Below are 22954 nucleotides of genomic sequence, written 5' to 3'. Positions count from 1 at the left end.
GACAGTCTCATCTTTATTCAGGGTATTTGTCTATATACACATAAATATAATTAGGACATGTGACTTATTTAGGACTTTTAACACTTTTCTCGCCAAAATGGTCTCAACATTCTGTTGGCATAAATATTGGAAACACTAGACGGGTTGTAATCATTCTCTGTCTTGGGTGGCTCTAACCACATTATTGATAGGGAAGGCTCATTGTTGGTCACCATTAGTCTTTAAAACTACTGAGGTATAAGGAAAAAAAAAATCTCTTGATTGGCCACTTAACACATTTTCATTGAAAATGTTTTCTTTGGGGCGCCTGGGTGGCTCAGTCAGTTAAGCATCTGCCTTTGGCTCAGGTCATGATCCCAGGCTCCTGGGATCGAGTCCCACATCCAGCTCCCTGATTAGTGGGGAGCCTGCTTCTCCCTCTGCCTGCAGTTTCTCTCTTTCTCCCTCTCTCTCTCTCTCTGTCAAATAAATAAATAAAAATCTTAAAAGAAATGTTTTCTTCTCAATGGGTGGCTTAAATGAAATGAGTTATTAAGTAGGTTTATTTCTGACATATGTCAGACAATACATTTTTAATGAGATGCAAGAAGCGAATTACAAAAAATATCATACAACATGGTATGACTTTGGCAGAACAGCAAATGTGGCTGGCATATCTCAGGGCCCACAATGAGGGACAAATATCTATTCCCTGGGAAGGAGACACCTGTACTGACAGACACAAAACTGGAACAGGGAGGATTCTAGAGAACGCCAATTTCAACATGACTATAGCAGAAGAGGAAGGTGCAAAAATGAGTAGGACAAGCAGCCTGGCTTGGACACCAGCCAGAGAGATAAAAACATGGACACAGATGGCTCATTTAAGATTACTGTCTGCTGAACCTCTATTCTATCCTTCAAATTTACCCACTTCTTTTTCTCTCTGCTGCTCTCCCCTTCTCACCTGGCCTATCACCGGCCTCTTAAATGATCTGCCTATTTTTACTCTTGTGTCTCACATACATTCTTTGGTCAGTGGTGAGATGATCTTTTAAAATATAGATCAGATTACATCACTGCTCAGGCTTTAAGATCCTTCTTTGCACCCCACCGCCCTCAATAAATTCTGTTCTAGAACCTACAAGGCCTGATGGATCTGGCCTTCGCCTGTCTCTTGCCTACTTGACTTCATGCTCATCTTTTGACCTTTCGATGAACTATTGTTACACTGGCCTTCTGCAAGTCCCTACAGTGTTTGGGACCCTGTCCCACCTTAGGGCCTGTCCATCTACTGGTCCGCCTGCCCTGCCATCAGGACATAGCTACCATCTACTCACCCTCTCAGGACCTCACTTAGAGGTGGCGCTTTTCTTATGACTCATATTTCTGAAGTGGATGTTTTGTTTTGTTATTCTCTTTTTTTGCAGCCACTCTATTTTTTTCCTATCAAACACAACCTAGAAGTTTTGCTTACTTGTTAGCTGTCTTACTTACCACCTGGCATGTGAGTTTTTCTGAGGGCATAGAACCGTGTGCATCTTAGGACTTAGTCTCCAGGAACTAGTACCTAGGATGACACGCAGTAGATGGCTTGTACGTATCTGCTAAGTGACTGAGTGAATAAGTAAATAAATAAATATTCTAAGAGAAAAATCAATAATATGTTTCAGGAATTCAGAGTGGTTAAACCACTGAGCATTAGTGATGGCCTTAACAGAGTCTTTGACAAATATTAGAAACAAGGGGTCTAGGCTGGTCACAGCTTCACTTAATAGAATTTTTGGCTAATCATTTTAAGACCACAGGTGAAGATTTAAATATACCAGTTTGCAAAGGCTGTGTATACTTTTCATGAAGGCTCTTTGGGACGGAGAAGCTACAGATTTCCTGATGACTCATTCCAGGTTCTTTGACTCAGGCTGATGAGAAGGTATGAAGTTCTAAGAACTCTACAAAGAATATTGGAATCAGAAGGATGGGTGTTCAAATTCCAGTTCTGTCAGCTCCAGCCATGTGATCAGAGGCAGTCTGCTTAACTTGCTAAGTTATAGTTTCCTCATCTACAAAACGGAGCTGACAATACCAATCAGGTAAGTTGTTGGTAAGAATTAGGTAAGATAGGGCCAGTAAGATTTCTAGCACATTTCCTGGTATTTATTGGATAGTAGTTTTGTTGTGATTCTTTCATCTTTAAAACTGTGTGCTCTTATTTAGTTATTTGTGCATATGGGAAAAATTGGACAACATTCTCTGAACATAATTCCTCTTAATATAGTAATTAAATCTGTCTGCTCTTTTGCACTCCAGCTATTATGTCTGATAGTCTGAAGTCAATATGCAAATTAACTGAGTCCTCCCACATCAGTATATAAGACACAGACAAGGAGGCCCTTTGTTCATTCACACCATAATACACACATAACAGTTACTCAGTAAAGACCATATGATACCCCATTAGCCCAAGAGCAGATGTACTGATAAAAATAGCATGGTAATGAAATCCTAATTCCATCAATAATCACAAAAATAACTTTAGAGGAGTTAATCATATTACTATTTATAAAATAATTCTCTGGAAATTATAAGATGCTGGCACATGAGAACTCAGTAAGGAAGGTGACATTTGTGTTTTGTATATGGAGTCATTTTCCATGAGGTAACATAAGTTTGGGGCAATTAAACATTGAGAGGTGAGCTGATTCTTTCAAAGCACAAAGGCCTATTAATAGTTTGTACCATTTAAAGTGGTATTGTAATTTCCAAAACCTAAAGCCATTGCCTGTATCACATTGTTTAATGCCAACAGGATATGAATAAGGAAACAAGTAAAGGGTTTGTCATCAGATGACCTGGTATTAGCCTTGGCTCTGATACTCGCTAAGTGTATGACCTAGCCTAATTACTTATGCCCTAAGGCAGGGCATACTGACTTTTTGGACCATATAATTCTTTGTCCTGTGAAGGTACTTACCAGCATCTCTGTCCCCTATGCACTGGACCCCATTTGCTCTGCCTCTCTTCCCAAGTTGTGACAATCAAAAATATCTCCAAATATGGCCAAATGTTCGCCGGGGGCAAAATCATCCCCAGCAGAGAGCTACTGGTCTACATCAGTTTTTATTCTTTTAATCTCACTGGTTACTATGATGATTATCTTCTACAATGAAGTAAGATACGTGAAAGGCTCTCCTAATTGTAAAGCACTGTATAAATGTTTTTCTCATTTCCCACTGTCATTCCCATCCCTGCATCCTTAATGATAGTATATACATTGCACAAAAGGCACCCAACATATTGTTGCTATCCATCTGTGGGATCCAGCTAGCTCTACACAATCTCTCTTAAGGCTCTCTTTGCCCCTTACCCTCAAAGCTTCCTTATTCAATTTCCTTTAAGCTTTGTGAAATGACAAGGTAATTTTACAAACTGCTGTACTACTAATTTTCAATATTTCAGTGCCTGACATTGGTTAAGTGTTTTAATCTTCCCATTTTTTTTTTTAACAAAGAGATAAGAGCTAGGCCTCCAAGGCTTAAATTCCAGGCATTGGAAAAGGTGAGTGGGGGAGATATTCTGTAGAAGGGGTCGATTTTAGAGCTGTCATTAAATTACATTATATTGCCCTAATTGTTTATTTTTCCTAGGTATAATCGAAATGTGGGTATAATATGGAGTTTTGTGAAATTCAATTTCTTATCCAAGCAATATAATGTACCGCTTAAGAACATAAACTCTGGGGGTGCCTGCGTGGCTCAGTTGGTTGGGTGTCCAACTCTTGGTTTCAGCTCAGGTCATGATCTCAGGGTCGTGAAATCAAGCCCCGTGTTGGGCTCTGCACTGGGCATGAAGTCTGCTTAAGACTCTCCCTCTCTGTCTATCCCTCTCCCTGCTCATGTGCTCTCTCTCTAAAATAAATAAACGAATCTTAAAAAAAAAAACAAACAAACCATAAACTCTAGAACTATACTATCGAGGCACAAATCAGACTCGTGCCGCTTATGAGCTGTGTGACTAAAATCTCTGTATGTAAATTTCCTTATTTGAGATAATGGAATGATAAAAGTAACTATATCTCACAACGTGTTGTAAAGATGTGCACTGCTGAGACCAGTGCCTGGCATATGAAATGCACGATATAAGTGCATTACCCAAATGTTGTATTAACTAAAGTTCTGTACCCTCCTAAATCTATTATTTCATATATTAATAAACGACTCTGTTAAGGTTAAGACTACTACCAAGTAGTTCTGCCCTTCTGAAATTCTATAACACATTATTATGCTTAATGAAGCATATGGATAACATCAAGTAGTTATAGAAGGGGGATGAAAAGTTGGACTCATTTATTCATAGATATCTACTAAACACCTCTTGTACACTAAGCCTATGTAAACCAGGAGGACCTTAGATAATTACATACCTAGAAATGATGTCAGTGTGTTATATACCATAATGCATACATTTCTATAAATGCATACTAGAAAGGGCATTACTTTTGCCAGTGGGGAATCTGTTTACCATGCTATTCGGAGATTAAAGAAAGGCAAGGACCAAGGCCTGGTCAATCAGGAGATCCTACTCCCCTGTCTGAAGTGATTGGTTTAGGGATAGGTATGCTATCAAAACCAGGAGCTATTTGAGGAAACAATCTCTTTCTATTTATTATTACATTTGGAGATGGAAATCTAGTACTGTTAGCAGTCATCCTACCTGCCATAGAAAGCATGCCTTAAAGAAACCAACCAAAGACAAGCAGAGCCCAGGAGACAGAGAGAGAGGAGAGAACTTAAAATCTCTTTGAGACCCCGTTTCTGTCCATGGTTAAGCCCACAGCTTCCTTTGGATGTCCCAGTTATATAAGGCAATAATTTAAGACATTAGAAATTTGGTTTTAATCCCTTGTAATTGGAAGAGCCCAATATCTTAGGGAAATTACTGAACTTGTTCAGGAGATAGTGGTAGCGAAAGTGGAGAGGAGAGATGAGTTCTCCAGATCATTCTTTTTTTTTTTTTAAGATTCTTTATTTATTTTTTTTGACAGAGAGAGAGCGAGAGAGGGAACACAAGCAGGGAGAGTGGGAGAGGGAGAAGCAGGCTTCCCGCCGAGCGGGGAGTCCTACTGAGCCACCCAGGTGCCCCTCCAGATCATTCTTTGATGGCTACCTCTACAGAACTTGTTGTCCAAAGACTGATTAGCTCAATTATAGAAGAATGACCATGGATTTCTGAGTCTGAAAAAACTGACCTGATCTTCCTTTATACACAGCTGTGCCATATACTTTTGGCTATCTATTTCTATAGACAAAGGGCTAAGTTACAATGACTTGTTGGTTTGAATTTATGGGATTTTTGTAAGTGGGGAATTAGTATAAAGTTAGCATTTATCCTTGGGTGCTAATTTCCACTAACTCAAGAAACTTTTGAAACATAACTCAACACTAGTATTTAGATACTTGCTTCCTTTCAGTTGGATTCTATCCCAACTTAGAAAAAGGTTTTCAACTAATATTTCTACATTCATTTTTTTCCCCATGAAAATAGTGCCTGAATCCAATCCAAGGATAGTTGTATTTTCACATTTGTTTCTTGATGAGACTTCAAAGTTTCCACTTCATTTTAGTTTTCCCATTTCAGACTACTGACTGACCCGTAGCTATTAGCTTGATATTGAACTTTGAGCCCTTCTAATACTCATGAATAGTGATCAAGTTAGATAAAAGGAATTGAAAATGTAAATCTGTTCCTGGCTTAGAACACGTTAGCCCTGACCTACCTGTAGGCTCTTTTTAAATCACTGATAGTATCAGAGAAAAGTAAAAAATGATAAAGCAGCAAGTAGTAAAAATAAAGGTGTGACATAGGACTTAATTTTCTCTACATGAAAAAAAAGGCATCTAATTCACAACATAGTAAATTGCCCATTGCATAGAGAACAGTCATGCTTCCACTTCATTTAGAGATTTCAGATCCATAGAGGACAGGAACCTATCTGGAATTATGAGATAAATTGAATCTCTCTTTCTTAATATGAGGCTCTGGGTTATAGCCATTGAAGAGCTGATCTTGTCAGTCCTATTAATCAAAACCAGTCTGGGGACACTGGACCTTTAAAAATGCTGATCTTTCCTTTTTGGGGGCTTCAGTAACAGATGACAAAAGCTTCCAAGTCCAGAAGGTTCTATCACCCTAAAGACAAGGGTTATCCCCAAATGGTGACCTATGATTCCGTGAGCAGTTTTGCATGAAGCCCAACTACTGGTGACAGAAGTAGTGCATCCTCACCTGTCTGGAAATGCTTTCCTTATAAGTAAAACCCTTGAAAGTGCAACTTAGAAGATTAGTTCTCCCCTTCTGCAAAGGGGAGTACTATGGATTAATAATTTCTTTTCAACAAAGAAACAATGGAAGTTTCAAACTGTTAACTTTTAAATCATCTTTAAAAGTGTTAGATGAGGGACATCATAAATCACTTAAAATCATGCATAATTAAAAAAATCTCAAAGGGTCATAACAGGCTTCTCCTTTCTCTTACATATGAGGAGTTCCAGAAAACATGTCTGCCATTTAAAAAAAATTTTTAAAGATTTTATTTATTTCAGAGAGAGAGAGAGAGAAAGCACACAAGCAGGGGGAGTGGCAGGCAGAGGGAGCAGCAGAATCCCTGCTGAGCAGGGAGCCCGATGTGGGACTCGATCCCAGGACCCCAGGATTAACCTACTGAGCCACCCAGGCATCCCATGTTTGCCATTTAAAAGCCTGAACATGGGAGCATAGACTTACACATTACAAAAGAGTTTAACACTCCTGGAGGGCTAAAATATATTCGAAAACTTCAGACATGGTTAATATGAGTACTGCTACTTCTCAACTTGAGCAAACTGGCAGCATGGTAGAGACGTCACAGGACCCCTGACCCCAGGGGCCACCAGCCCTGATTATAAAATCAGAGGAAGGACTGCCTAGCTACAGATGTGTGTGCTTCATTCTGCACTGAGTTGCTTTTTAATCCAAATAATTGGGAGATTTCATGTAAAAACCCATTCCTGGCTAGTTGTGACAAATGGGACAACAGGGTAGTACCATAACACATCCCTGTAGGGCACCAATGAGCTGCAGGGGAGAAGTATTAGCTCCTTAAAGCAGCCAGCAGACTTTCTAGTGCCTACCTTGGCTTCAAGAGCTCATCAATGTCTCTACCCTACTCCTGTGGGCTTTTGAGATCATTTTCGATTGCTTTAAACCATTACCCCGGGCTGAGTAAATGGAACAGGGCTTTTGGGTAGTCTGTAGTCGGTGGGCCACATTTTCCTCCCCTTCTTGGATTCTCCCCATCTCAGATATACCTCACCGAGAGACCAAAGCAACGGAGTAGGAGGGGGAATAGGGCATTGTAGTAGTTTTCTAGGGCTGCCATAGCAAGGTGCGACAAACTGGGGGGCTTGAAACAGCAAGAACATATATTATCCAGTAGTTCTGGAGACTTAGAAGTCTGAAATCGAGGTGCCAGAAGAATTGGTTCCTTTTAGAGTCTCAGAGGGACAATCCTTCTTTGCCTTTCTCCTAGCTGCAGGTAACAGTCATTGGTCCTTGGCATTCCTTGGTTTATAGATGCATCTCTTGCATTTTTGTCTCTATCATCACATGGTGTTCTTCCTATGCATCTCTCAACATCTTCTTCCCTCTGTGCACGTGTCTTTATCCAAACTTCCCTCTCTTTACAAGGACACCAGGAAATGGATTAGGACCCGCTTGAATCTAGTTTGACTTCATCTTAACTCAATTACATCTGCAAGGCCTTATTTATTTCCAAATAAGGCCACATTCCGAGGTTCCTGGTAGACATGAACTTTAGGGGGACACTAACCTATAAGATGTCAAGAGAGGAAATCCACCGTGACTGTTGTTCTCGGTTGAGCTAGCAGCTTCAAAGCTTGCTTTTCGGTCCTTAGAGGATGGGGAAGGGGCATAAGGCAGAGGAGTGTATCTGATTCCATGGGCCTATCACCACTGATCATGCTCACCCATCAATAACCTTTCCTTCTGCATGGGGCCTGGTCCTGCATTCCAAAAATAGCTACATTTCAAAAGACTGGAAATTATTGCTCTTTAGGTGGTATATTAACAATCCAATGTAGAGTATGAAGGAATGTTTTGGTATAGTAACAGATAATGTATTAAAGTATAAAAAGTCCAACAGGAAAACAAAAATTAGGGCCTACCTGCAATTTCAATTTCTTCTTTAATTGACTCAATTTTCTAATCTGTTGGACTAAAGTAGATCTTCTATTCAGTCCTTTTTTGGTTGTTGTTACTGTGGCCAATTAATACTTATTTTGATATTAATATTGTGGCCAAAATTAGATAGAGGAGGCCTATACCAAAATGGCAACATATGGTTTTCTAAGCTGAACTGTTTGTGAGAGACGTAGTGTCTTTACTTGTCCTTCAGGGAGCAGCAATACAACACAGTTTTAGAATACATCACCCATGAAATAGTAAAAACTTTGAAGGAGTAGAGAAGCGGCAATGAAGAGACAGAGATACAGATTTGTATATTCAACCTCTCAACTGGAGAATTAGCCTGTGACCAACAAAGGTGAAGACATTTAGACCTGGTAGAGCTATTCCTGGCTTTGTGCGCATTGAGAACTAAGAAAAGCCTAGAAGATGAACTGGCATTGGTGTGCTGTAGACAATAGCAAAAAAAGAAAACAAACCAAAACAAAAAAAAAACAAAAAAACAAAACAAGACAAAACAAACAAACAAAACCACCAAAACTTTGCTCTTAAGGGGAAAAAAACAAAAACAAAAACCCAAACCACTTGTTTTTGTTTGAATTAAGCTATCTATTTTAATAAAATTCAAAGGCATTTTCGCTTAATTGTTAATTTTATGTGTCAGCTTCACTGGGCTAAGGGATGATCAAATAGCTGGTAAAACATTATTTCTCTGAGTCTTAAAGGTGTTGCTGAAAGAGCTTAGCATTGGAGTTGGTAGACTAAAGAAGACTGCCCTCGCCAATGCAGGCAAGTATCATCTGGTCCTTTGAGGGCTTGAAGAGAATGAAAAGGAGGAGGAAGGTCAATTTGCTTTCTCTGATTGAGCTAGGATACCCATATTCTCCGGCTTTGGATATCAGTGCTCCTGGTTCTTGGACCTTTGGACTCATCTGCACCCCTGGTTCATAGGCCTTGGGAATCACTCTAAATCATACCACTGGCTTTTCTGGATCTTCAGCTTGCAGAGTGCAGGTCATGGGACTTCTTGGCCTCCAGAGTTGTGTGAGCCAATTTCTATAATAAATATTTTCTAATATATCCTATTGGTTCTGTTTCTTAAGAGGACCCTGACCAATACAGCTTTTAACTGGGATGTGCCTGAGTTTACATACTGAATTTCAAAAGAGACATGGAAATTCTCAGTCTCATTGGAGAGAGGGGTTTATCCTGATTTATAGAAAGAAAGATTGTTTTGTGGCAATGCGCGGTTTATAAAGAGTCAGTTGAGGGTCCCAGAAGATGGCTTTTCTGCCCATCTTGAGAAAAGACGATGTTTCAGATTACGAATTTAAATGAAGGTCAGTGGGAAGATACTTACTTCAAGGGCAATTTCAGGCCAACCTGTCATTGATCTTTCTGTGTAGTCTCTGTGGCAGCAACAGACATTGCTATTGAACAGATACCTTGGTGACAAAGTTCCCTTAGAGATAATTTGCTTTCTGTCGTAAGATTTGAGTTTAATAAACCACTGAACAACCTGTGTATTTCAGTCTGCTTGAAGAACAACCAGCAGTTCAGAGCCTATTGCCCTTGCCTCCAGCGCTGCTCAAAAGAGAAAATAAACTTGTGTTTGCTTAACCTGGTTTGATCCAAGTCTAACTTACTCTGAACAACAGTTTTAAAAGCTCTGTAAAAATAACCTGGAAGGGACTATCTTCCCAGGTACAGATGAGTATTTAGATCGCAGAGTTAATCCTGGAGTTAATTTTAATTACTCTTTGGGACACAGCACATGGATAGATGTGGGAAATAGTTTTCTTGGGCAGATACAACTTTGAGGTTTTATTTATTGACATTGTAAGCAAACAACACCCAAAATACCATGTTCGGGGAAGAAAGAAATAAAGGACATGTGTTTGTCTAAAATTTGTTTCTTAAGTTGCTACCTTTAATTTATGCAGGATCTCTTGGTGTCTCCATTAATACAAGGTTTAGGATTCCTTTCTTCCAGAAATTCATGACCTGAGCTAATTTCAGTATAAATCTGCAGGGCATTGTGAAGATGAATGGGGTAAGGACAGGAAAGCAATACCATATTTTACTCTCTAAACCTCTATGTGTTTTTATCAAAGCATCATAATAAGTGATATTACTTGTATAATGAGAAAAAAATCTTATTATTAAACTCTAAGGTACTCAAAATGTTTTATATAGCAATCTCTTAGGATACTAGGATAGCTAGTAAAAGAATAATTTAATAGCAAAGCGAAGCTGTCTTTAGAAATAACTGGAAACAAAGAAGCAGACATGGACAGAAGCTGACTGAAAGAGGGAGGGATGACTGTAACTACTGTAAGTGTTGGAAATGGCAAGGTACTGAGGAAGTTTATCAAGCACCTAGAATTGGATGGGGCACCTGGGTGGCTCAGTTGGTTAAGCAACTGCCTTCGGTTCAGGTCATGATCCTGGAGTCCTGGGATCGAGTCCCACATCGGGCTCCCTGCTCAGCGGGGAGTCTGCTTCTCCCTCTGACCCTCTTCCCTCTCGTGCTCTCTATCTCTCATTCTCTCTCTCTCAAATAAATAAAATCTAAAAAAAAAAAATTTATTTAGAATATACTATTGGGTGCTCCTGGATGCTTGCACTTATTATCACAGTTAAACTACACAGCAATTCTGAGAAACATTATTATCCCAATTTTTCAGATGAGAAAAATGTAATCAGGAAAGTCAATTAAAACATCCAAGGTCAATGTAGTCAGTATAGAATGGAGTTTCAAACTCAGATCTCACTACAAAGCCTGTACTCTTTCTACCATGCCATCCTGTGGTGTTGAAGGGTGTAAGAAAGAAAGAAAACAAGAAACAAAAAACATTATAATCCCATCTAAGAGATTTTCTTTAAATTTGCCATTAGATCTTTGGTTATAATATATATATTCTTTTGCTTTCTAATTAAGCTTGTCAAAATAGCTTTTTCTAATATTGAGAAACATGTGTTCACACTAATGTCTGAAACCAGAAGCAAAAGTAAAGAATGTATAAAAATGTGAGTTGAAATTGTAATCATCAAAGGTTCATTTACCCCAAAGTAACTAAAATGCCTGGAAGATAATATTAATTATTAATTAGAAAGGGAGGCCCACTATATAGATGATGTAATTTAGTAAGAAGAGGAGGTTTCTAACAACACAAGTAGCAATATTAGCCATGCTAGAAAAACATGTAATTTTATTATGTACCCAACTCTCAACCTTTTAGGAATTGCAAGATCATGGTTTGTTTGCTTCAACCCCTCATCCCAGAACTTTATAATGTTTCTAAGTGAGGAAATCAAAGTGGAATCGCCTACCTCCTGCACATCAGTGGAAGCACACTATTGTCAGGGTCCAGCTAAAATTCTCAAAGACCCTCCCTACCTTGAACAGCAACTGCACTTAGTATATTTGCCTTTGCCAGAAGAACAGAAACTCAGGATCACTTTGGTGGTCATTTAATACAAGCTTTCCCAAACTCCCTGGTATGCTCCTAATTTCTGCCCTACTCATATAGTAGTGGGACAGCTTGCATTCTTGCCCAGTATTTGTTAAACATGTGACTTGGGAAAGTCTCTTAACCTCTCCGGACTCCAGTTTGCCATCTCTAAAATGAGGGTCATTAAAATAACACATCTATTTCGTAGGTTTTTCTGAGAAGGTTACATGTGAAAATATCTGTGAAGCATTTATAACTGTGGTGGCAAATAGTAAGCACATTATAAATACTGGCCACACTGATCATTTTTATTATTTTCTTCATCATTATCATAATTAATAGTCACAATATTTTCTTTAAGTGGCTCAAAGTTTACAATTAAAGTAACTCAATAAAGGAACCATCAGCCTGGGTGGCTCAGTTGGTTAAGCATCTGTCTTTGGCTCAGGTCATGATCTCTGGGTCCTGGGATGGAGCCCCACATCAGGCTCCCTACTCAGTGGGGAGGCTGCTTCTCCCCTTCCCTCTGCCCTCCTCCCTCCACTCGTGCTCTCTCTCTCAAATAAATAAAATCTTTTAAAAAAATCTTTTAAAAAATAAAGAAAACATCATATTGCTACCATAGATAGAAACCCATATCCCTTGCCATAGATGACAACGATAGAAATACATATGATAAAAACATACCTAACATAATACATTCTAGTTGGGTGTAGTTATCTGCCAGGATATTGAGCCAATAGCCTGCTTTTTCTTTAGTAAAGGGATATTACCCAGGGTTTCAAAAGTGTTCAGACATATTAGGACCAAACTGACTTTCCCTTGATGTACTCAGAAGCAGTAAAAAAGAACTATGTGATTCACTACCATTTAATGTCTGTATACGGTGTGCTGCCTAAGATCACCTGAGTATTTACAGAGATGCAAGTCTTCTACTTCATGAAACACATACCTATTTCAACCATGTTCCCAAGATAAAGTTCCTTTACAACATTATGACTAAGCCGGCCATCAAACTGGGTTCGGCAGGTCCTGTTACTGCAAATTCATGACATTTTAAAGTTGTCAGATCTATTCACATGTCATTTATCATATACTGCCAATATCCCATCACCCCAAATATCCAAAGAATTTCCAGACATCAGGCCCCAAGTCTTATACTTTTTTCTTTTGCCTTTTAATTTCATATAGTCTTTTATATATAAAGAGGCACACAGTAAATATGTTGATTACTGGATGAAAATTCATTTAGTCTTGACAATTTTAGAGACACTGGTGGATACCTCTTGGGGTAGCGACCCTGATTTCTAACCTTTTCTGGTGGGTGGGTGGAAGTCAGAGATACCTTTAAGAATCAGAAACAAATTATAACATTATCCCCCCCAAATGCAAACTATACACATTGTTTTCAAAAGTTTACAGTTGTCTGAAAGCCCCCCTATATCACAAAACTATAAAAAGAAATCACTGTCCTGGAGTAAACACAGATGTCACCAGAAGTTTGATTTATGAAGGTGTGTAAGCTATATTTATTGTTTTCTATAAAGCTCAGGAAAAGGACTCTATGTGCTTAAGTTAATACCTGGGTGTTTCCCCCCCACCATGGGGATTATTTGTATGTGCTTTGTACCTTTAGGTCTATTTTATACAGGAGAGAATTTTCATGATGAAGCCAAGTCCTTGTAGCAAACCTCTCTTCTCTCAAAAATACGCAACCAAGTGTCATGTGAAAAATGTAGACAGGGACCTGGTTGTTGTACTATTCTTTTTCCCCTAGATGAAAAGGAAAGCTATTTCTTTTCAAGGAAGAGTCTTTTTTCTTTTCAGACAAACCATCTAAAAAGAACTATAAAGTCACACAGGTAATGGGTTTCAATAAATAATTCTCATGATGACAGAACATTTAAGGAATTGATATATGTGTCCTCTCCTATTTAAGAGCCAAAATCTGCAAGGACCTTTTCCTAAATCCAAGGGGAAGTTGAAGACAGAAAAAGTGAAGAGCTTAAGAAAGGAGCAGGAAGCTCTTATAATTAAAGGTGTCTTGGTCGAGGGGCAGAACATAGTAATTTAGATATGCCAGTGATAAGGGGAGTTTGATAAGGATCTGGTGGGGGAGGTTGAAGAGAACATAGGGCTGTGAATATGACCTCCTTAGAGTAAAAAAAAAAGAACAGGATAATATCTGAGCATATTTGTCTTGTACATATATAAAATAGTTTCTGGCAAATCCTTTCCTAATAATCAGCATACCACATTTCTTGGAAAATCTAGTAAAAGAAGCTTTTGTATAAATGTTAAACTCAAAGGAATGAGGAAAAGAATATAGTAACCCTGAAAATACTGATAATTTCAAGCAACAAACTAAATGTGCTGCAATTATTTTCAAATAATTCACAGTAGTGAATTATTCAACAAATTGGAGATCTCTCATCACTTAAAGAATTATAATGGCTAATATTATCCCCAACAAGGCACACTTTGTTGCTTTGTCAATGTGTCCAATATCTCAGGCCAAGTGATGCAGAATTGTTAGGCATGTTTGCATTGGGTTAGACTCTTAAAGTCAGACAAGGAACTTATTAGAAGCTTTCTTTTAAGTGTCGTGCCTGGGGGTGAGTGAACTTGTGTGTGTGTGTGTGTGTGTGTGTGTGTGTGTGTGTGTGTGTGAGTTAGGTCCAAAAATAAGAAACAGAGAGATTATGAATACTTACAAGTTTCAGTGATGTATTAGAAAACGATGCTAATAGCAAATTCACTTTTTTAAAAATGAAGTTACCTTAGAAATAAGTGATTTAGGGATATTCTCTTTGTAGTGGCCAAAGAGCAGAAAGAGAAAAAGTTGAAAAGAATATAAAACATCAGGAGGTCTGTATAATTAATCAGCAATCTTTCAAAGTATGCCATAAATTAGAGCTACAATTATACCACTGTGCTTGGAAAATAGGAAACTGGACTTTTTATATAAGCATTCAGGTTTATTTTTTAATATCTTATCTCTAGCATCATGTAAAGTGCACTTTAGGAAATGTGGCTAAGAGAGTTAGTGCTTTCATCACTGCTATTTACAACCTAATTTGCAAGTTTTTACAGCATCTTAATAGTCACATTGCAGTCAAGAAAGAAGTACCTTGCCATTCTTGAAGTTCCTTGTCAAGAAAGAAAACTTTAAAAGTCCCTAGAAAATAAAGTTTCAATGGATGCTAAAATTTGCTATGAACCATTTTCTGTTTATGAAATTAAGTCTAAAATTTACTTTTAAAATGTAAGTTGGTTCCTTTGCAATTTTCAATTCTGTTTCTTTCTAAAGGCAGTATACTCCAAGGTATACACTGCTACTGAATTATTTATTCCAAAGGTTCTGGAATTCCTCATTGTTTTTGTGTTATATGTAAAGATTTATATAGTTTGGAAAAAAATGTTTGGTGAATATAAATTACAACATGCTTACCAGATTCCCTTCCAGCTTATGTTATACCACTGAATTAATTCCAGGTCATTCACTAGGGTCATTCTTCTGAGAAAAACGCATTAAGAAAGACCAATTTTCCAAATGTATGAAAGACCATATACAGGAGAAGAGTCTGGTTGCAACCTGTTTTTAAGTTCCTACACCCATCCAACCTTTCCTGACCATCAGGTGCCCATGTAGCTTCTCCGAATAAGCCCCAAATTATTACATTTTAGGTGTATTAGTCATCTTCCTAATTTTTGTAGCCTTCCCAAACAATAAAATAAGAGAACACAGATTACTTCATTTTGGTCTGCTCTGTTTTAGCACAAACATAATCAGGCCACAGATATAAAGGCCACAGTGCCCTTTATATAGTAACTCCTGAGCACTTGCTATATAAAGGGCACTGTGATAACCACTATAGGGAAGTCAAAAGGAAAGAAGCAACATTGCTCTGATCAGCTCTCCTGTGGAGTGGATATCTACTGTATTGCCTATCTAGCACCCATTTCTAATCCTGATTTTCCTTTGGGAGCCCCCACTCTCAGAGCACATAGTTTGGGTGGTAATGACACCGTCATCTAGATATTGGGGAATTCATGTGATGCAGGTGTGGCCAATAAGAGTATCACATAATCTTGATTAAAGTGACTGGTTCAAGGGGTATGCATGTCACTTATTCTAGGTCAATCAGAGTTAATTATCACCTGAAAAGTTGATAATTTGGGGCTTATCATCTTAAGACCTTTGCTAAAAAAACTGGAAAAGAGGTAAACATTTTCTGCTAGTTACTAAAATGGTAGATCATCTGTCAGGGGTCACCTGTCATTCATAGCAGAGAATAGCTTGTCCGAGAAAGAAACCAAGAGAAATCAAGTCTTGGTGATATTTCCCATAGACCATGGACCAAACTCTGAAATCTTCAGATACATGAGCCAGTAAATTCCCCTTGAAGGGTGATGAAAATGCTCTAAGACCAGATTATGGTTATAGGTGAGAAACTAAGTAAATTTACTAAAGCTCATTGAGCTGTACACTTAAATTGGGTGAATTTTATGGTATATAAATTATACTGCAATGAAGTTGTTTAAAAAATCCCTTGTAAGCCAGTTTAAGTTGGGTTTCCTATCATCTGCAACCTGAAAAGATGTGACAAATACAGTCTTACTGGTGAGAGGGTATACAGAGAGAAAACCATATCTGCATGCCAATAGATGATACATCAAATGAGTGACATGCCAAACGGAGGGGGTCAATATGGGCAGTTATGCTGATTCTTACTGCCCACTCCCTATCTACCTCCTCACCAGACTATAAGCTCCTGAAATAGAGTTCTTTTCCTCTTTGTGTTCAAAACCGGGTGCAGTAATGACTCAGAGAGGTTGCACTAAAACACTTTCGTTCTATGGTGGTTGTGGCAGAACTCCTGGGGAGCTGTTTTGAGAAGTGGCTGGGAAGTGGCTGGTATTAAGATAGTTGACTGGATGAGACAGACAAGTGTTTGGCTTCCTTTTTAGTGACTTCTCACTGAAAGCCTTCTGTGCCTTATAACAGAATTATATAGAGTTCAAACTTTGTTGTTAGTGCTATTTCAGTTTTTCAGAAAAATCAGGCACAAATTATTTGGGAAGAGGACATCTGAACTGTTAAGTTCATGACCCAAACCAGACAAATTGCCTGGATAACTGCTCAGTTCTTCACCTCACTTTGTCTACATGCGACAGAGTTCTTTGGAGGTATTATATCCTCTATACATTTAGCTTGGTCCTTCCACATTTTTCTCAGTGCTGATGCACTTCTTTATCTGTTTAGGAATACATTCCAAAGTACAAAATGATAGATTCTGATACTTATCTTACTTTCGAGGAGGGGGAAAAAAAGCATATTGTAATCAACTTCCAAGAAACTTAAAAAGTGATTTTCTTGTGAGGAGAAATATGTACATGCCTACAGATTCTGCACTCAGTTTGGCTGCTGACAAACCATTTTTGGAACTGTTCTTGAGATTAGTGCAGAAAAACAGCAAATGCAATCTCAGCTTATTTGTTCCAGCTGATACCATCTGAACAGAAGCCCAAAGGCATGGGCTTTTGAGATAAGGCAGACTTCCCTAACATTCAACTGAAATGGTCATGGTTCAAAGACAGATGACCCACCCTACTTTAACTTACACATGTGAAGTACAGAAGGTGGCACAACTTTGTAACTTTTATTTTAAGCTCAATTTCATCAAAATCATTGTTTTTTATATAAATTCTTCTGAAGTAGGTATTTGTAAAATAAAATACATTTCCTCCCAGACTTTGACTTATTTTAGAATGAGTCCCTATACATAAAAGTTTTGACTTAATTCACCACCCATTTATTGACTTATCCTTAGCAAGTTGTACAGTTTCCTTCTCCAAAACATGATGGAGTTGGACTCTTTTCTGGTTTGAAAAGTTCATGATTATAGGGGCGACTGGGTGGCTCAGTTAAATGTCTGCCTTTGGCTCAGATCCTGATCTCAGGGTATCAGGATTGACCCCCGATTAGGCTCTCTGCTCAGCAGGGAGCCTGCTTCTCCCTCTCCCTCTGCCGGCCGCTCCCCCTGCTTGTGCTCTCTCTCTCAAATAAATAAAATCTTTTTTAAAAAGTCCATAATTGTATCACCAGTTCATATAGTCAGATTCAGACATTGTAGCAAAAGGAAAAACAATTTGGCTTATTGAAACAATCAGGCTATGTTGAGAAGACACGATGTCTTTTTGTACAGTTGAAACTAAATACAAAATATCATTTGTTCATAGGAAAGCCATCCAAAAACCATGTCCAACTAGCTGTCAATAGTAGATAAAGTTAACTGGCAAACTGAAATTCCTAAACAGTGAAAAGCCAAGATTAAAAAGAAAATGTTTAGGAGCGCCTGGGTGGCTCAGTCATTAAGCATCTGCCTTCAGCTCAGGTCGTGATCCCGGGGTCCTGGGATCGAGCCCCACATCGGGCTCCCTGCTCCGTGGGAAGCCTGCTTCTCCCTCTCCCACTCACCCTGCTTGTGTTCCCTCTCTCGTTGTATCTTTCTCTGTCAAATAAATAAATAAAATCTTAAAAAAAAGGAGAAAATATTTATATTAACTGGTTTAATTCCTTTCTTTCTTTACTCTCTCCTTCTTTCCATCTCCCCTTTATTCAGTGCCTTTGAGTCCTTACCAATCATGGTAGGTTCTTAGGCAATAAAGATGAATATAAATAGTCCCTGGCCTTCAAGAAACACACAATCTGGTTAAAATTGAAAATCCCACCACAATCACTGTCAGTAAAAAACAGACAGACTGACTAGATAATGTGGTTAACTGAGAGGATCTATGTATTTGTAGGGTATTCTGAAAACATAGCAGAAATCCTCAGTGGGGGTGAATCAAGAAAGGTTTTCTTTTCTTTTTTTTAAGATTTTATTTGTTTGTTTGAGAGAGAGAGCACCAACAGGGGGAGCAGCAGAGGAAGAGGGAGAAGTAGGCTCCCCACTGAGCAGGGAGCCCCATGTGAGGCTCGATCCCAGGACCCTGGGACCATGACCTGAGCTGAAGGCAGAGACTTAACTGACTGAGGCACCCCAAGAAAGGTTTTCATGGACACACACTGATTCTTCAAGGTTTTGTAGGAGTTGGATACATATTTGGAAAGGAGAGTATACAGAAAGGCAATACCTCCTGGTCAGGCATTCACTCTCAGTCAGAAGGGTGCTAGAGGATTTACCAAGGGTCTAGGTCACAAAGAGCCCTGTAAGTCTTGTTAGAAGGCAAAGATTTTAGGGGCACCTCGGTGGCTTACTTATGTTGAGCATCGGACTCCTGGTTTCGGCTCAGGTCATGATCTCAGGGTCGTGAGACTGAGCCCCACTTTGGGACCCATACTCAGCATGGAGTCGGCTTGGGATTCTCTCCCTCTCCCTCTGCCCCTCCCCCCTCTCACACGCATGCACTCTCTCTTATAAATAAATAAATAAATAAATAAAAATCTTAAAAAAAAGACTTTATGCTAGGGAAAGGGACTTAAAGCATGGAAGGGATACCATCAGATTTGCATTTTAGAAAGATCACACTGATGAATGAGTGAGGAAATGAATTTGCGTCTATGATGGAAGGCAGTAAAACCTAATAGGAAACCCCCACAAGAGTCCAGATGAATGCTGTCCAAGAGATGGCTACTAGGCATATGTGGCTACTTAAATTCACATTAATTAAAATATAATGAAATTTAAATTTCAGTTTTTTAGTTGCCTTAGCTACCTTTCAAATGCTTATTAGCTGCATGTGGCAAGAGGGTACCATATTGGACAGAGCATTATACAGATTATTTCTATCCTTACAGAAACTGCTATTGGATGCTGTTAGACTAGACAAGAGATGCAAAGAACATGAACTAAGGCAACTATGGCCAGGATGACCACAAAAAAAAAGCACAGGAAGAAAATTCAGAAGGAGAATTAAGTGCTGATCGGACGGATGTGAGTGGGGAATGAGTGAAGGTTCAGATATGCTTGATTGCAGTCAAAGAATGTGGGAAGAAATTTTCTATGGAAGTGATAATCAGCTAAATTTAAGTTTATTAATTTTGAGGCCATGTAGGTAGAAAATGATGCCTAAGATAATGCCTTCATTCTATAATTACATTTTGTAAATATGGAACAACACTTTTATATAATTATAGAACATTGTTGTTAGGAGGGGACATTTAATTTTCAAGTTAGAAACCATAGTAAGACCTTTTCCTCATTCACTTCTGTATCCTCAGTCCCCTATTATAGTGCTGGATGTATAGAGAAGCATAAATAAATTCATTTTGAATGAATGAATGAATGCAGCCCACAGAGGTGATGTGAAGCACTTGGTAAGGTGGAACAATCAACTGTTCTTGGAGAAACATGGTTAAATTTTCAGTTGTGCTATTAACTAGCTATTGAATTATAGATCAATTACAAGTTTTCTAAACCTCAGTTTCTTTATCTATAAATGAAGCTTTGGGTCACTGTAGGGATTTTTAAAAAACTGATTTACAAACAAGTGCTTTGAAGACTGCCAAGTGCTACACTTAGATAAGTTTGCTGTTTATTTTTTTTATTATTTTAGATTTTTAATTAATTAATTTTTTTATTATTTATTTTATTTTGTTAGTCACCATACAGTACATCATTAGTTTTTGATGGAGTGATCATGATTTTAGATTTTACTAAAATTCAAGTTCGTTAACATACAGCGTATCATTAGTTTCAGGAGTAGTAGTGATTCATCAGTTGCATATAACACCCAGTGCTCATTACATCATGTGCCGTCCTTAATGCCCATCACCCAGTTACCCCATCCCCCCACGCACCTCTCCTCCAGCAACCCTTAGTTTTTTCCCTAGAGTTAAGAGTTTCTTGTGGTTTCTCTCCCTCTCTGTTTTTATCTTATTTCTTTTTCCTTCCCTTATAATTTCACTAATATGTGGAATTTAAGAAACAAATCTGATGAACAAAGGGGAAGGGATGGTGTTTATTATTATTAGCCAGGATTATCTATTTCCTTACTCAAAGTCTGGCCCATGGATCAGCAGCACTGTAATATCTGGGTGTTTGTAAGAATTACAGAATATCAGACTTCAGCCCAGAACTTCTGAATCAAAGTCTTTTATTTTAATAAGATTTCTAAATATTTGCATGCTCCTTAAAATCAGAGAAACACTAAGCTACTTATTAGCAAACTTAGAATTTCAACTGGAGTCTTCCAGCTCTTAGACGACAATGAATGAAACAGTCAACACAATTACTAAGTCAATTTGGTGGGAAACATGTGTCTGATTTATTCACACTAGACATTCAAAACTAATTGATGGGACTAGAAAACTGCTAGTTCCTGGTCTAAATTTCTTATGTAGATCCAATGTTGGAAGTGGCCAAATTTCTCCAGTAAGATTGTTGATACTTGGATGAGGGCAGGGGTAACATACTAATTGCTTTCCAGATGACACAAAGTTGAGAGGGATAGATGACATATTACGTATCAGTCAGTCCTATCATGAGGCAGAAACCACATTTTGGATGGCAGAATTAAATTCCTAAATGATCTCCAATAATAAATGATAGTTAATAGGAATAAATATAAATGTCTCTATGAAGGCCCAAAAGCATTAATAGCGCAAATATAATATTCTTTCATTTGTTAAACAGATGTGTAATAAGAACTTACTATGTGTCAGGCAATGCACTAGAAAGGCAATGGTGAGCCAAGCTGATGAAGTTCTGACCTCACGGAACTTAAAACTCTTTGGGGGAAGATCATTTATACTATGGGTGACTATCCTTACATTCATTAATTCAACAAATAGTACTTGAGTATCCACTGTGGGTCCTGAAGTCTTCTGGGTATTGAGTATGTAGCAGTAAATAAGATAAATAATGTCACCGCTCTCCAGGAGCTTAAATTTTAGTGGAAGGAGGGAGGTAATAAACAATAAAGCAAATATATGAATGTGATAATTCAGTTGAGCAATATGTGCTTAGAATAAAATACAGATACTAATATGATAGATTTGTGTGCTCCAGGAACAGAAAGAAGGCTAGTCGGATAAGATATAAGTTTGGTTGCTGAAGCTAGGCCATCTAGTAAGAAATCTAGATTTTTATTTCTACAAAATGTGAAGACAAACAATCATATGCATAAATGTAAAATTACATCATCACAGCTGCTATAAAGGAGAAGTACATGGTATTTATTATAAGAATTTATAATAAGGGGGATGGGGTCTAACTGAGTAATGATGGCACTGAGATCTGAAGCATAAGGGTTAACCAGGCAAGAGAAAGTAGGAGGTAATAGAAAGCAAGAGAGCGCATCCTGGCAGAGGAAAAGATATGATCATGATGGAAGAAGACATGGCACAGACTAGAGGAACAGTGAGAAAAGTAATTACTAAATTTCAGGTGACTTATGCTCAGCGTGTGTCAATGGAATGATGAGATTGCCAAGAACGTGAACATAATTGTAGGCTGTATTAATAGATACACAGCATCCAGAATGAGGGAGAGGATAGCCCTGCTCCACTCTATGCTGATCATACTAAACACCATCCAAGAAGAAGGCAGCCCAGGATGTTAGAGGACACGTGGGAAGAAGAGAGATGGGACCTATGCTGCTTCACATGAAAATGAAAGAATGGTGCTCAACATCTGTGTTTGTTGTTGCTGTCCCCTTTGATTAGCATGCACCTTTTCTTTTAAGGACATCTTTTCCCACTGGATTCAATCTGGTGGGGCTGTAGTCAGGGGCTTCCTTTTCCCCTCTGCCCTGGGACCAATGCCACAATATTTATAACCATGTTCCTCTAGAATAGCAGGACAAAGAGCCTGAACACAGTTGGAGTTTAAGTCAGCAGTGACAGCCTAATCAAACTATTCCTGTAAAGAAACAGCTTCTGCATTTCCTGTTTCCTAGTCCCAGAGAGCTACCTTGGGCCCATTTAGTTTTAAACCTGCTTCTTCCATGGATTTTCTAAGTCTCTCATATCCTTCCAATAAAATTCTTGTTTGCTTGAGTTAGCTAGAGTTATTTCTGTTAATTGCAACCAAAGAACGCTGACAAATTTAGCCTGGCAAACAAAGGACTTGGGTGAACCTGGGGATAGGAGAGCTGCTATCTTCAAACATTTGGAAGAGTGTTATAGAACAGAAAGTTTGGATTTCTCCTGCGCCACACCAGGGATCTGGCTTAAAACTAAATGATAAAAACTCTATTTATGGATAAACATTTTAATAAATAAAAATTCCTTAAGGGGTACTATTCTCCATGAAAAGCCATGAGTTCCTATT

The 22954-nt window shown here is 38.4% G+C and overlaps 1 protein-coding gene across 2 annotated transcripts in view; it reads right to left on the bottom strand.

Annotated features, from left to right (window-relative positions):
- The window catches only part of CNTN4 (contactin 4), a 952644-nt gene that overhangs the window by 69861 nt on the left and 859829 nt on the right, over positions 1 to 22954 (bottom strand). The gene's annotated exons all lie outside the window — the stretch shown is intronic.

Source organism: Callorhinus ursinus, unplaced genomic scaffold (assembly GCF_003265705.2).
Source record: "Callorhinus ursinus isolate GAN/ISIS: 27379988/994484 unplaced genomic scaffold, GSC_fseal_2.0 scaffold15, whole genome shotgun sequence".
Lineage (NCBI taxonomy): Eukaryota > Metazoa > Chordata > Mammalia > Carnivora > Otariidae > Callorhinus > Callorhinus ursinus.
Note: the sequence above shows the minus strand (reverse complement) of the source record. Positions and strands in the feature narration are given on the sequence as shown.